A 16354-nucleotide genomic window follows, 5' to 3' on the forward strand; every position below is an offset into this window, starting at 1 on the left:
GTTTCGGAACATCAAACCAATTTAAACAATAGTCAAGGACAACACAAGTAAACACAAAATGCAATTTGTAAATGAAGGTGTTTATTATTAAAGGTGAAAAAAAATCCAAACCATCATGGCCCTGTGTGAAAAAGTGATTGCCCCCCTTGTTAAAACATACTATAACTGTGGTTGTCCACACCTGAGTTCAATTTCTCTAGCCACACCCAGACCTGATTATTGCCACACCTGTTCACAATCAAGGCATCACTTAAATAGGAGCTGCTTGACACAGTAAGGTCCACCAGAAGATCCTTAAAAGCTACACATCATGCCGAGACCCAAAGAAATTCAGGAACAATTGAGAAAGAAAGTAATTGAGATCTATCAGTCTGGAAAGGGTTATAAAGCCATTTCCAAAGCTTTGGGAATCCAGCGAACCACAGTGAGAGCCATTATCCACAAATGGCGAAGACATGGAACAGTGGTGAACCTTCCCAGGAGTGGCCGGCCGCCCAAAATTACCCCAAGAGCGCAGCGACGACTCATCCAAGAGGTCACAAAAGACCCCACAACAAAGTCCAAGGAACTGCAGGCCTCACTTGCCTCAGTTAAGGTCAGCGTTCATGCCTCCACCATCAGGAAAAGACTGGGCAAAAATGGCCTGCATGGCAGAGTTCCAAGGAGAAAACCACTGCTGAGCAAAAAGAACATCAAAGCTCGTCTCAATTTCTCCACAACACATCTTGATGATCCCCAAGACTTTTGGGACAACATTCTGTGGACCGATGAGACAAAAGTGGAACTCTTTGGAAGGTGTGTGTCCAAGTATATCTGGCGTAGAAGGAACACTGCATTTCATAAAAAGAACATTATACCAACAGTAAAATATGGTGGTGGTAGTGTGATGGTCTGGGGCTGTTTTGCTGCTTCAGGACCTGGAAGACTTGCTGTGATAAAAGGAACTATGAATTCTGCTGTCTACCAAGAGATTCTGAAGGAGAATGTCCGACCATCTGTTCGTGTACTCAAGCTGAAATGAACTTGGGTTCTGCAGCAGGACAATGATCCTAAACACACCAGCAAGTCCACCACCGAATGGCTGAAGAAAAACAAAATGAAGACTTTGGAGTGGCCTAGCCTGACCTGAATCCTATTGAGATGTTGTGGTATGACTTTAAAAAGGCCGTTCATGCTCGAAAACCCTCTAATGTAACTGAATTAGGACAATTCTGCAAAGATGAGTGGGCCAAAATTCCTCCAGGACGCTGTAAAAGCCTCATTGCACGTTATCGCAAACGCTTGGTTGCAGTTGTTGCTGCTAAGGGTGGCCCAACCAGTTATTAGGTTTAGGGGGCAATCACTTTTTCACACAGGGCCATGATGGTTTGGATTTTTTTCACCTTTAATAATAAACACCTTCATTTACAAATTGCATTTTGTGTTTACTTGTGTTGTCCTTGACTATTGTTTAAATTGGTTTGATGTTCCTAAACACTTAAGTGTGACAAACATGCAAAGGAACAGGAAATGAGGAAGGGGGCAAACACTTTTTCACACCACTGTACACCTTGTTCAATCAGATAACAGTTTTCATTGAGTGTTCAGCAAGCTAGTAAGCAACCTCTGTGTTTTAGTAAGCATCAGTACAGCTTCTCAGCACAGGACCCAGAAGCTAGCAGCAATCACTGGAGTAGCACTACCTATTACAGTGAGTTCCAGCTTCCAGGGGATCCCATATGTATTGCACATACATACACATATTGGTCCATGCTGGACCAATGTAACTACAGTGAAGGAAAAAAGTACTTGATCCCCTGCTGATTTTGTACGTTTGCCCACTTAAAAAGAAATTATCAGTCTATAATTTTAATGGTAGGTTTATTTTAACAGTGAGAGACAGAATAGCAACAAAAATATCCATAAAAACGCATATTTGACCAATTCACAAAACATGACTTAGTACTTGACAAAAATCTTGTTTCGAAGACTGACTTTTGGTGACTCAAACCTTCAGCTCCCTCCACATATTTTCTATGGAATTAAGTCTGGGAGACTGGCTGGGCCACTCCAGGACCTTAATGTGCTTCTTCTTCTTGAACCACTCCTTTGTTGCCTTGTCCATGTGTTTTGGGTCAATGTCATACTGGGATACCCATTCATGACCCATTTTCAATGCCCTGGCTGAGGGAAGGAGGTTCTCACCCAAGATTTGACAGTACATGGTCCGTTCATCGTCCCTTTGATGCAGGGAAGTTGTTCTGTCCCCTTAGAAGAAAAACATCCCCAAAGCATAATGTTTCCACCTCCATGTTTGACGGTAGGGATGGTGTTCTTGGGGTCATGGGCAGCATTCCTTCTCTTCCAAACACGGCGAGTTGAGTTGATGCCAAAGAACTAAATTTTAGTCTCATCTGAACGCAACGCTTTCATCCAGTTCTCCTCTGAATCATTCAGATGTTCATTAGCAAACTTCAGATGGACCTGTACATGTGCTTTCTTGAGCAGGGGGGCCTTGTGGGCACTGCAGAATATAAGTCCTTCACGGCGTAGTGTGTTACCAACTGTTTTCTTTGTGACTATGGTCCCAGCTGCCTTGAAATCATTGATAGGATTCTTACATGTCATTCTGAGCTCATTCCTCACAGTTCTCATGATCATTGAAACTCCATGAGGTGAGATCTTGCATGGAGCCCCAGACCAAGAGAGATTGACATTTATATTGTGTTTCTTCCATTTGCAAAATAATCACACCAACTTTTGAAACCCTCTCACCAAGCTGCTTGGCAATGATCTTGTAGCCCATTTCAGCCTTGTGTAGGTCTACAATCTTGTCCCTGACATCCTTGGACAGCTCTTTGGTCTTGGCCATGGTGGAGAAATAGGAATCTGATTGATTAACTGCTTCTGTGGACAGGTGTCTTTTATACAAGTAACAAGCTGAGATTAGGAGCACTCCCTTTAAGACAGTGCTTATTGTTAGGTTGCTCGTCTTCTGTAAGTAACCCCTGGTAGCCTAGGCTAGGATTGAAGAGCGGAGGTCCCTTTCACCGGTGGACAAAACATTACACATACACGCTATTGTACGTGAATAATGAATGTGCCTATTGAAGCACACACAACAATTTTATTTAGTTTGAACAGAAGGACAGCCCTGTGGTTTAACCAATCAGGTAATTCATACATACATCGACATTTTTCTTAAACTCATGACATTATCTAAGTCAAAGGTGAAATACAGTCTTCTGATAGTTATTTCGTCATTTCAACATCTGCTGACTGACCATATTCTTGCGTAACCAGTCCTATCTTAGCTTTGTACCTCTTACCGCAGACAGATGCATCCTAATATGTCAACATCTTGCACCTTAATTCTGAACTTAGTGAAATGCACGCCTAAGCATATTATCTTAGACCTTTAACCTAGTACCGTATATCTTTTGGCAACCTTAATAAGTATTCCCTTATAATCCTTCCTTTGATCATTCTGTGATTTACATAATGATCATTCCTTTTCTAATTTAATAGCACAGGCTTCATACTCCGAACCCTTGTGCTCTTGGTTTCTATACCATACCGTTGGATCCTTAACAATGGAAGTGAGTTTCAGATCCTTCGGAGCGACCGTGTTTCCCTTTTTACATAAACATTTGATTATCTTATAACAGGCATATAAAAATAGAATGAAGAGAATCACAGTGACAATTGTCATGGCAGCATTTCGGAGCCAAGATATTAATCCCCCAAAACTAAAACTGCTCGAGAAGGGATCCCAGTTTTTTCCTATGTTCCTTGCCTCTTTCTGTAGTTTATTTACCTCTTCCCTGTGTTGGGCAATAACGTCATAGTAGTCTGGGACTTCGATGCTGGTATTATGAATCCAGGTACAGCACTCATAATCCTCAGTAGTCTCACAGAGGCCAGTAAGGGCTGCACTCATACTTTCTATAGCCAACTCATGTAGTTCTAGTTGCTTCCTAATTGCCCTAGTTTCTAGATTTAGTTTGGTTATGTCATCAGAATTTTCCTCCAGAATCTCATCAATTATGCCAGTGTAATTATTTAATCTTTTCATTAGGTCAATTCCCCACCCTGTCCAGGAAGGGAACCATGCCCAGGCCATATCTTTTCCTAAAAACAATTCTCGTTTATTACGGTGTCTAAGGGGATATCTAGGATGCATGCTGGCTTCAAGGAGGTGACTTCCCTTGTTATCCCCTAATACCCCCATAATAGGAACCAGGGCTGCAAGGTAACACCACCCCTGGGGTTTGGTTGGGATCCAGGGGTGACAGAGTTTGCTGCAGCATATATATATGGTATTTCCTAGAGCTAGGGGTCGTTTATGGAACACGTTCCTAAGAGTATCAGAAAGGCCAGAGAGCACCAGAATTGACATTAATTGGTGTATTGTAGTCTTGGTACTGGAGCTAAGAAAGTCTAAAAAGGTGGCATTTAGGGTGGGATCTGAAGTATGGAAGAAAGAAGGACTGTTAAATGATGTCATTGAAATGTTAAGTTTTGCTTGTTTGCAAACCTCGGCTCCATCTGTGGTGTTTCCCAGTCGGAAACACCAGTCTGGGAAGTGGCTTCTACCTATAATTTGGAAAGTGAGGGTTTTATTTGGACGGGTCCTAGTAACATTCGTTAGGACGATAGGGGGTGTTCCATTAAGGAGGGGGGTAAAATTCAAGGGGACTGCCATGAGAGGGATTCTAGCTGTACTGGGATGTAGCTTGCTGCAAATCCAGCATTTCTCAAAACCAGATTTTTGAGCATAGCTATATTTGAATTTTAGTAGTAACATCTTGTTAGTCAGTCCCTTAGGTGACTCATTAACGGGTACAATACTTCTACTATGTCTTTGGCCGGGGGTATTATTCATCTTAGGTGGTCCACATATCCCTTTTAATAAACCTAAATCTTCTGGATGATATATACAGTTGGCTATAAACCATGTGGGCAGGAATACAAATAGTACCAGACTACCCCAAAGGCATACAGCCTTCCCTGACACTGAAGGTAAAAACATTTCTACAAGTTCTTATGCTTGTCCTTCTTCTTCGCTATCATGTAGGGTTTCAAGGGTTAATTGTCCAATGCCTTCCTGAATCTCTTGCAGTTCCGGTCGCTGTTCGGGTGGGTCGGGTTCTCCTTCAATAGGTGGGGGGTCGGGGGTTGTGGGAAGCAGTGGGCACTTTTTCAGCCTGCTGGCGTGGATCCAGGTGTTTCCTTGGTCAGTCAGGACCGCAGTTCTGGACACCTTTTCAACCTTCCAAGGTCCAGAGTAGATTGGTCCGATCCTCTTTTTGTGGGCCAGTTGCTTGACTAGCACTTGATCTCCTGGGATGAAGGGGTGTGTTGGCTCTGTGGAAAGAGGAGAAAAGGTGACAGAAACGTGTTCGTTCATTTCATGAAGCATACTTACCAGGTTTTTCACGTACATTTCCTGTTGGGAATAAATGTCAATATCAGTGTCTTGGTCTAATGGGGGTAATTCTATGTTTGCGGGGACTCCCATCAAAATTTCAAAAGGTGAAAGTTTCGTTCTGGCATGGGGTGCCGTTCTAATCTGGAATAGCACAGAAGGGAGGTGATCAAGCCATCCCTTCATTGTGCCCCCTGTGGCCTTTTTCAATTTATCCTTTATATTTCTATTCATTCTTTCCACTACCCCTGCGCTTTGAGGGTGATAGGGGATGTGTAGTTTCCATTGCAGCCCTAACAATTTAGCCACAGCCTGGGTAACGGAGGAGCTGAATGCAGGTCCCCTATCTGACCAAATAGATGTTGGTATGCCAAACCTACAAATCCAGTTATTCAGCAAGCATTTTGCTGCTATATTGGCTGTCTCACCTGCACAGGGAGTGGCTTCAACCCAGCCTGAAAATTTATCTATGACAACGCACAGGTATCTTAAGTTCCCCTTTTGTTTTGGCATGTGTGTGAAGTCTACTTGTAAATCTGTAAGGGGACCCATTGGTGGGGGTAGATGACCATGTAGGCCATGCCGTTTGCCCTGCACATTGTTTTGAGCACAGGTAAGGCAACTTGTGGTCAGGAGTTTGACTTGTTTGTTCAAGGCGTTTGTGCAGAAAGATTTGGTGTACATAGTGGCTAAAGGGACGGCACCTATGTGTCCTGGACCATGAAGGTAGGAGAGAATTAGAATACTGCTTGCCTCAGGTATTCCCAATATCTTCCCCTCTTTTGACCACAGACCCTCTGGGTCTTTGGTCAAGCCAGCCTTCACCCAATACAAGACATCTTCCTCAGTGGCTAATGATTGCATTTGTGCCACTACAGATTTAAAGTTAGGACAGGTGAAATGATCCTTAAAGTACATGGACGTGGGGGTGGGCTCCTGGGTGGAGGACTGGGCTGCCTTTTTCGCTTCTCGGTCAGCTAAAGCATTTCCCTTGGAAAGTTTGCTATTATCTGAAGAATGTGCTTTTACTTTAATTATTGCCACCTCTTTTGGGAGCAAAATAGCCCGAAGAAGTGCCTCAATCTGGGTAGCATTGGAAATAGGTTTATTATCCGCTGTTTTAAAACCTCTTTTAGCCCATATTACTCCGAAGTCATGCACCACCCCAAATGCATATCTACTGTCAGTGTAAATGTTCACCTTCTTATCTGTAAATAAAATGCAGGCCCTGGTGAGGGCTTCCAGTTCAGCCACCTGAGCCGAAGAGGGGGGCAGTGGTTTGGCTTCTAATACCTTGTTTGGCAACTGGACTATTGCATATCCTGTTTGGAAGGTGGAATCAGAGGGACGGGAGCAACTACCGTCCACAAAAACATCGTCTGCATTGGTAATCGGTACGTCGGTGAGGTCTGGTCTTGGTGATGTGATAGACTCCACTCGTGTTATACAGTCATGAAACTGGTCTGGGTCTTGTGGTAGGCGTAACATGGAGTGCAAGAGACGGACGGCAGGGTTGTTGGCGGGAACATATTTGAGAGACAGATTGTCTGTGTTCATGAGGGAAATCTCATATCCGCTGAGTCTTTGTGAGGTCATGTGTTGGGTGTTCATGTTCTGTATGAGGTGGGTGACAGAATGTGTGGTGTAAAGTGTCATCGGGTGTCCCAAGACCATCTTGTTGGCATCTTGTACGGCCATAGCACAGGCGGCTAAATTCTGAAGGCATGATGGCATGCCTTGAACCTGAAGGGGGAGTTTTTTAGATAGGTAGGAGACAGGGCGGTAGCCTGTTCCATGCTGTTGTGTTAGCACGGCGGCAAAAGAGCTTCCTGAAACTACACAGTACAGCTGAAAAGCTTTACCATAGTCTACCAATCCCAGGGCGGGAGCATTTGACAGACTGTTTAATAGAGCTTGAAAAGCTTGTAGTCTGTCTTCAGTCCAATCTATTAATTTAGGGGCTGTCGAGCCAGTAGCCTCTCTTAGGATACTATCATAATGAGAACAGTCAGGGATCCATTGGCGGCAATATACAATTGCACCCAAAAATGAGAGTAGGGCGGCCTTGTCTTTTGGCGGACTGAGAGCTTGTAGGGCTGCGGCACGTTTAGGTGACACCAGCCTTGTTCCTTCTCTAAGGATACAACCTAAGTATTCAACCTGGGACTGGCACCATTGCACCTTCTTCCTGGAGGCGAGGTGTCCAGCTCGGGCTAAGTGTCCCAACAGTGATGTTGAATCGACCGCACAGTCTTCAGCAGTTCGACTGCACAGGAGCAAGTCGTCCACATACTGTATCAGTACCGACCCTCGCTCAGATGTCCAAGACTTGACAGTCTCGTTGAGTACCATAGAGAAGGCGGCTGGACTGTCTACATACCCTTGCACTAAACGCGTCCAGGTTAACTGGCCCCCGGCCCAGGAGAAAGCAAACATAGGTTGGGCTTCCTCCGCAATGGGAATGCTAAAGAAAGCATTCGCTAAATCAATTACTGTGTAGCATAGAGAGTCTGCCGGTATGCATGAGAAAATAAAAGTGATGTCTGAGACTAGGGGTGGGAGGGGAATCACTTGTTTGTTTACTGCTCTGAGGTCTTGTACAAGTCTCCACTCCCCACTGGCCTTTTTTACGGGGTAAATGGGCGTGTTCCAGGGACTGATGATCGGTCTCAGGATACCTTTTGATATGTAATCATTAATTTGAGGGGAGATGCCTTGGACTTTCTCTGGGGGTAGGGGATACTGTTTTTGATATTGTATCCCTGCATCTGATCGCATTTGGGGTGCATATGGTGTGCAATTAATAAAGCCCACACTACCTTTGTTTTCTGCCCAAATCGTGTGATGGTCAAGGGAGGAAGGTATCATCAGAAAGAAACTCCTGTGTGCATGTCTTTTTGGGCTGTGTAAGTCACAAAGAGGGGAACTTGCAGTGAGGGAGCCGTCTTTGTCAAACTTAATGGTAATGTTCAACTGGGATAGTAAATCTCTGCCCATGAGGGACACTGGACAGGAAGTCAGGACAGCGAAACTCTGCATACATAGCTCTAGTCCATCCGGGGTAGAGACTGGTAAAGGCGGGGTGACGGAATGAGTGACCGATGTCCCATTTATTCCAATAGAGTGTCCCTCAGTACACAGTGGTGTGTCATACCTCTCATCATTTAATGAGCTAAAAGTGGCACCTGAATCAAGCAGGAAACACACTATGTGGTTGTCTACGCGTAATATAACTTGTGGTAGACTCTTCCATGATAGGTTGTGGCACACCAGACTGAGGGAAGGAACATACTCTAGGCATCTCTATTGGGGGTGTGTTTGTCGGGTAGACGGCCACTGCATAGGGATTCGAGGGGGAGGTCTGTTAGAGGTTGGGGTGTAGGGTGGCTGTGCAAGCCCATGGTTTTGAGATGGTGTTTGGGGAGGTGGCGGATATTGGGGGTACCTTGTAGTGTGAGGGGGGGGGCGATTAGTAGCATTGTACCCCCTTCCTCTGCCCCTTGGATAGCTCGCCCTCTGTCTATATGGGCACTGTGATTTCCAATGTCCCTGTTCCCCACAATTAAAACATCCTTGGTCAGGTGGGTAGGGCTGCATGGTCATGAGGTGCGGTGGTGAGGATGAGGTTTCAGGTGTGACTAGGGTTTGTGTTTGTGTCAAGGAGGGGAAAATTCCCCCTTTTTGTTCAAAGACTCCTGAAGTCTCTCTGGACCTAGCGTCCTTCATGAATTCATCTGGTGCTTGCTCTGCCCATTTGGGGTTTGTGAATTTGAGCAAGTGCGTCACTTTGGGATCGCCTCCCGACATGATGGTAGTAGTAAATAATTGTGGTGTGACCCCATCTACAGCTTTCCATAGGGAGTATACTCTGGTACAGTAATCATAGAATTTCTCTTTAGGTCCCTGCTTGGCTAGGATCAGTTCTTGGAGTGCAGATGATCCTTTGTATAATTTGGACCAATGACCTCCCATGCCTTTCCAAAAGGATATCCAATCCTTATTGGTCTGAATATGGGTTGTCCATAGGTTGTCTACAGGGGCTACTTCTGGGCTGTCTGGGTCTACAATGCTAAGAATACTTTTTATGTCATCTTTGTCAAGCCCTGTGCCTGCACTATATTTTGCCAGAAAGGTACCTGCATCTCGTGGATACTTCTTGGGATTGGGACATAGTTCTTTTATTTTGGAGAGTGTACCCAAAGGTAATGGTATATGCACCTCGGTGTTCCCCATAGTCATCAAAGGTGCTTTGAGTGAAGCCCCTACTGCTTCTCTCTCAGTTTCCTCTTCTATGGATAATGTCCCTGTTTTACTAATTGGACCTGACTCCTCAGTTTTGGGAATAGGTGTCTCTTTTGTATGGCTTCTTGTAGTGGTGGGGGGCAGCGCTATAATCCTATCCTGCGCTTCTTTCAACATTTCCTCCTTCTTCCCTAATTGCTTTCTTAACTTTTCTAGTTCCTTTTGTAAGTCCTCCATCCTATGTACCTCTCTCTCTCTTCCCTCCTGAAATTCCTTCTCCCTTACTTCCAAGTTTTTCTGATACATTTCTAACTCTATTTTCCTATCCACTTGTACCTTTTCTGCCTCATTGAGGACTATTTCTTTTTGTTGTAGGCCTTCCATAAGTGTTTCTAACTCAGTTCTCCTTTTTCCTATTCTCTCTTCTTCCTCCTTTTTCTTCTCTTCAAACTCTTTTATTTTTGCCTCTAATTCCTGCATTTCGGGACTACCCACTTCTTCTTGTCCTGTAACTTCTTCCTGTCTCCCCTCTTCCTCTCTGCCCCTACTTATTTGTTCCCATTGGGCCACTTGTTCTGGTGTTGCTGTGGCGTGTGCTATGGCGGCTAGGACTACAGGATCCAGTGAAGGATATAATTGAAGGTATGGACCTGGCGTCCCATCTTCGTTTTTTACCATAACATAAGGTGGGGGTGGACATTGAGGCGGGGGAGGGGGAGGTGAGGGGGGTGCAGGGGCTTCAGCCATAGCACTGGGTCCTATATTTGGAGTAAGCTTTGTAGTTTTATTAATATGCTTCTTTTTATATTTGTGTAGACATTTATCCCATGCATGGTAACAATCTTTTATATATTGAATATTTTCCCACTTCCCTGGAGGGTACGAATTTTTGTGGATTTGGCATATTTTACTTACTTCCTGCCAGTCTTCCTCAGTACAAGGACCATATGGCCCTGGGTCATGTATCCCCAATTGCTGACACCTTTCTCGGACTTGTGTCCAAAATGGTTCTACCTGGGGGCCAGGGATCATATTACTGACAAATTCATAGGGTGATGGGGTGGCCATAGCTTGGGTTGCTGCAGTATTCCCCATCTAGTAGTCTGGGCAGTGTGTGTCTAGTGGCAGGACACAGGTGATAACACCCGGTTTGTCCAACAATCCGGTCTCTGGTCTGGGAGTAGGATCCCTGATCTTTTTTGGGGCAGATGGACTTATATAAAACTATGAAGATTTACCCTTAATATACGATGAAGGGTAAATTTTTCCTGGTGGCGGTATTTACCCCTCTTACACCAAGTCTGCAAGAGAACCCCCCTGGTCTGGTGGTCAGTCAAATCCACTTGTCATCTATTCTTAGGAAGAGTAGACCTAACGTGCAATGGGGGCAGGCGGATGCTATGTCACTACAAGAGGGCTCCTCATATTCTGCACTCATTTAAACAACAACAATTATTTTCCTTATACTCTATATTAAAACTTATACTCTATATACTTACACGTGTACCTAGAGAGAAACAGACATATTCTTAATATACTTTAAGACATGAAATAACCGTATTGCAATACATTTATCAATTTATAGTGCACTTTTTTTTTTTTAAAAAAATTTTTTTCAAATGGGCGTCCACTCCACCAATCCCTTTGTCACGGGCGTAATCTACTACTTCCCGTGTTAAAAATACTATCACCAATAGTTTTAAGTCAGACCAACCTAGTCGGACTCCCCTAAACCTATAAATTCCTTGCGAGCCCTTTTCACCTCCCGAGTGACCAGCCTAGTCCATCGCGAAGGCACAGTTACTTCTTTTAATTTTAAACTAAGTTCGTAGCGGCCGCCCGGACAGAGTAAGTGTTTACACCATTCACCAATCAGGTAAAAAAGAGTAAAGTGACTTACCTGTCGCAAGACGAGACGAACCCCACTTTGCTGGTACCAAAACTGTTAGGTTGCTCGTCTTCTGTAAGTAACCCCTGGTAGCCTAGGCTAGGATTGAAGAGCGGAGGTCCCTTTCACCGGTGGACAAAACATTACACATACACGCTATTGTACGTGAATAATGAATGTGCCTATTGAAGCACACACAACAATTTTATTTAGTTTGAACAGAAGGACAGCCCTGTGGTTTAACCAATCAGGTAATTCATACATACATCGACATTTTTCTTAAACTCATGACATTATCTAAGTCAAAGGTGAAATACAGTCTTCTGATAGTTATTTCGTCATTTCAACATCTGCTGACTGACCATATTCTTGCGTAACCAGTCCTATCTTAGCTTTGTACCTCTTACCGCAGACAGATGCATCCTAATATGTCAACATCTTGCACCTTAATTCTGAACTTAGTGAAATGCACGCCTAAGCATATTATCTTAGACCTTTAACCTAGTACCGTATATCTTTTGGCAACCTTAATAAGTATTCCCTTATACTTATAATCTCAGCTTGTTACCTGTAGAGAAGACACCTGGGAGCCAGAAATCTTGCAGATTTATAGGGGATCAAATACTTATTTTGCTCATTAAAATGCAAATCAATTTGTAACTTTCTTGAAATGCGTTTTTTTCTGGATATTTCTGTTGTTATTCTGTCTTTCACCATTAAAATAAACCTACCATCAAAATTATAGACTCGACATTTCTTTGTTAGTAAATAAATGTAAAAAATCAGTACGGGATCAAATACTTTTTTCCCTCACTGTATATAAAAGTTGCTATACCTGGAATTTGGCTTTAATAATCACAACATACATGAAAGCAGAGGAAAGTAGACATATGTACATATATTCCTACAACATTAAGCATGTATTTGTGAAGTCAAGTGTTTATGGAGTACCCACTGCTGTGGATAATTTAGTAATTCAAACCTTTGTACTTTTTGTTATCTAACTGTATATGAGTTTAAAAATGTATTATGCTTTTAAGTACTAACTGACATACTGTACATGTATGCATTATTATTTGTTAAAGCTATAAACTTCTAAAATGGTTGTAAACCTCTGACGTGAAATATGAGCAAAGCATATCCCTCTTTAGTGTGTGCATGTCTCTATTCGGATGCACTAAAGCCCCACACACACTATCAGATTTTATGCAGATTTTTGTCTTCAGATTTACCAAAACCGTATAATATGAGGTCAAACCTTAGGAGTTTCAATGTGCATGCAATCAGGCAGGCCATTGCATACATGGTTTTGGTAAATCTGAAGACAAAAATCTGCAGAAAATCTGATAGTGTGTATAGGGCTTAAGTTTAATTTCTGCCTAATGCCTCGTTCATCTGCTATTTGCCTGATTCAAGTATTTCTGACATCAAGAGATAAAAAGGTGATGGGATGGGAGCTCCGTCACACAGACTGTGATTGACAGCCTCAGCTCTGTTCTTGTGTGCTGTATGAACAGGGATGTGTCCCTTCCCTCCAATCAGCTCTCACTGAACTCTGTAGCGTGTACCTTCAGGTACCCATCTACTGCTGTGGAAGACTGCAGATAAGCAGATGAGGTTTTGTTTCATCTCTGTGTATCACCTAAGGCTAGTCATTTCACTGAGTATATGCAAGGGTTTACACTTTACTTCTTGAAAATACCACAGCACTCTGTCACAGTACTCCTTCCAAGAGACAGCCTACTGCTTGCATCAGGGCAGGAGGAGTACTGAGTAAGGATGTTGTGTTATTTTCACAAAGCTATGTACAGCACCTTACTTGCCCCTTTTGTCAGCCATGATCTGCCTGCATTGCATAGTGAAACACAAGCACCCTTGGAAGTTGAGACAGGGTCTACATGGGTAAAGTACTAGGGGCAGACATGAAAGCGCTGGTTTCGGATCAGCAGGAGTACAACTGGGTTTATCATGTTCAGTTATAAGCGGAGTCAAGTCACGAGCTGGTTCCACTAACAGCTGATCAAGAAGGCACAGAATCATAGGCAGAATCAGAGTCAGCAATAAACTGAGGACAGAAATGTGCAGGCAGCAAGGTACAAAGACAAGGGGCAGAATTCTGGTCAGAATTACAGGCTGAGGTTGGTATAGGCATAGGCAGACTAGAGTTATCCAAAAACAGGTCAGGTGGGTGCCAGATCAATAACTGGGTCAGTATAAGTAAGTATAAGTCAGGGTCAGGAATACAGGAGCAGGACTGAAGACCATTCAGCAATGATCTTGTGCCGAGCTCAATTTTAATTAGCCTGCTTGATGGCAGTGGGCATGTCTGCATATCCACAAGTGTATGTGTGCTTGTGTGCAACAACACATATGCAATAAGGCTTCTATGACAATTAACAAGTGCATTATGACACAAGTTTCCTGACACCAACAAAGGCCATGCTACAGAGGCTGCACCAGCAGCAGCAGCATGCAATCAATGAGTACCTCTGCAATGATGATACTAGGACAGGGCTGGGCTTCTTTTCACTGCTTTAAAGGATCATCATTTAGGACAAAAGCGACATTTTGGCATTTTTTACCTTTTGAAGAGGCAGCAAAATGTTGATCCGTGACAAGGCAAGGATTGGTGATACAGTCCTGTTCGTATCCCTCCTGGAACACACACCTGATAAAGAGACACAAGAAGGCTCATCTCAGTTCAACAAGTTAATAATTTTTTATTTTTTTGGGGGTTTTAAAAGAGTTTTATTGAAATAATGGGATCATAACAGAGATTAATCTCCCGCGCAGGGGAGTTCTTAAGCCGCGTACACACGGGCGGACTGTATGGCCAACTTAGTCCGTCAGACAATCCGACAGACAGTCCGTCCTACTTTCGAATGAACGGACTTGACCACACACGATGATCAAACAGTCCGTTGAAAGCTTGCGCGATGACGTGTACAGCACGTACGACGGGACTAGAAATACTACGTCCAATACACAGCAATGCAACCTTCGGCCGTGTAAATCCTTTCTGAGCATGCGCCAATCTTAGTCCGCCCAACTAGCCTACTCACGAGCGGACTGTCCGCTGAAACCAAAGTTGGACGGACAATATTACGGAAATTCCGAAATACTTAGTCCGCCAGTCTGCACGCTGAAAAAGTCCGCTGAAGCCCACACATGAGCGGACTGTCCGCTGAAATGTGTTTCGGCGGACTAAGTTGGACAGACAGTCCGCCCGTGTGTACGCGGCTTTAGAGATGAATACATAACAGGCTGAACAAAAAAGACATTTCGTACCATTACATCTGATAGAAAATCTTTGAAAATAACAGCAAGGAGATCCTAGATCCTGAGAGGTTCATGAGTATGGATCGACATAAACATCTAGGGTGAATAATTAACTCCTGAAGAAAATCAGAGTAGAGAAAAAGAGAAAGGAGAACTAGGAGAACCATAAAGGAGAGACAAAGTATAAAATGATAAGCATAAATGAGCCCTCTCTCCCGGCGGCCTGAAGCCCCGACACCTCGACAGGGAATTCACTGTGTCGGAGCCCCATGGCCCCCCCAGATCCGAGGTCCATCCGATTTCAAATCCCATAAAACCCTGCTTAGTGTATCCTGAGAACAAAACTATCTAGAAAATGAAAAGGTAAAACTTGGCAGAGACCACTGGGGGTCCTAATCAAAGGCTTGGCTCACAGCTAGATGGGGGGGCTAGCCCCTGGGATGGTGTAGCAAACAATAGATATTGCGAATAGGCCAGGCCTAGAAGCACCTAATAAGCCAAAGCCTGTTCAGAAAAACGTAAGCCGCCCTCCCTCAGCCCAGCGGTGCCGGGGGGAGGAAGGGAAGAGACAAGAGGGGGAAAGTGAGAAGGAGAAAAAAAAGGGTGGAAGAAGAGGGGGGGGTGGTCAGTACGGGGCGAGAGGTGCCTGGGCCAAGGAGAGTGGGAGGTAGTTGGGGGGGAGTTCGGCTCTCGGGGCAGAGCAGAAAGTGAACCTGGTGACTGAGACTAAAGGCTAAAGAAGACAAGTTAATAATTTTATTAAAATAAGGTAAAATAACCACTCACATGTAGCTGAATAAAGGCAATAGGGCACAGAATGGCTGCAGACAGTTGACATAGATAGGCACAGGGTCCGATCTGGCACTGTGGGACCCTCTGTTATGATGTCAGATGCCAAGGAAATGAAGGGGGTGTCGCTACACATTTTGAGGTGGTATTGCCTCATTTTCAAGCATTTTCACCCTGCCCCCACTTTTCAAGGGTACAGCCTGATCACTACAAGTTGATCAACATGTAGGCAGCTCATTATCATATCATTAAAACATTTCCTATAATCTTATGTAGGAAATCCATTACCATATTACTATAGCATTGCTCAGTGCAATGTAAAACATACAGTTTGTGGCCCAGTCACAGGCATTATTTACAAACTATCCCCATTTACTGACAAACCAATACACTGTTCAGTAGTAATTATATTATCTAATAATAAATACATACATAAAAGATTCATTAACAAAAACACATTAAAAAACCTCCCTAAACACCTTAAACTAATATATTCCCCCCCATTAACCCTATAATGGCCTTATAACCAGAACAGAATATGGAAATACTCACAATACGTGTACTGTAAATAAAATTCATACATAAAACATCATTTATAAGGATACCTACTGCAAAAAATATTTTCATTAATAAAAGCAGCATGTACAGTGCCTTGAAAAAGTATTGATACCCCTTGAAATTTTCCACATTTTGTCATGTTACAATAAAAAATGTAAATATACTTTGTTGGAATTTTATGTGATAGACCA

This window comes from Lithobates pipiens, unplaced genomic scaffold (assembly GCF_037356315.1).
Source record: "Lithobates pipiens isolate NorthernLeopardFrog02 unplaced genomic scaffold, aLitPip1_a1.2 Scaffold_27, whole genome shotgun sequence".
NCBI lineage: Eukaryota > Metazoa > Chordata > Amphibia > Anura > Ranidae > Lithobates > Lithobates pipiens.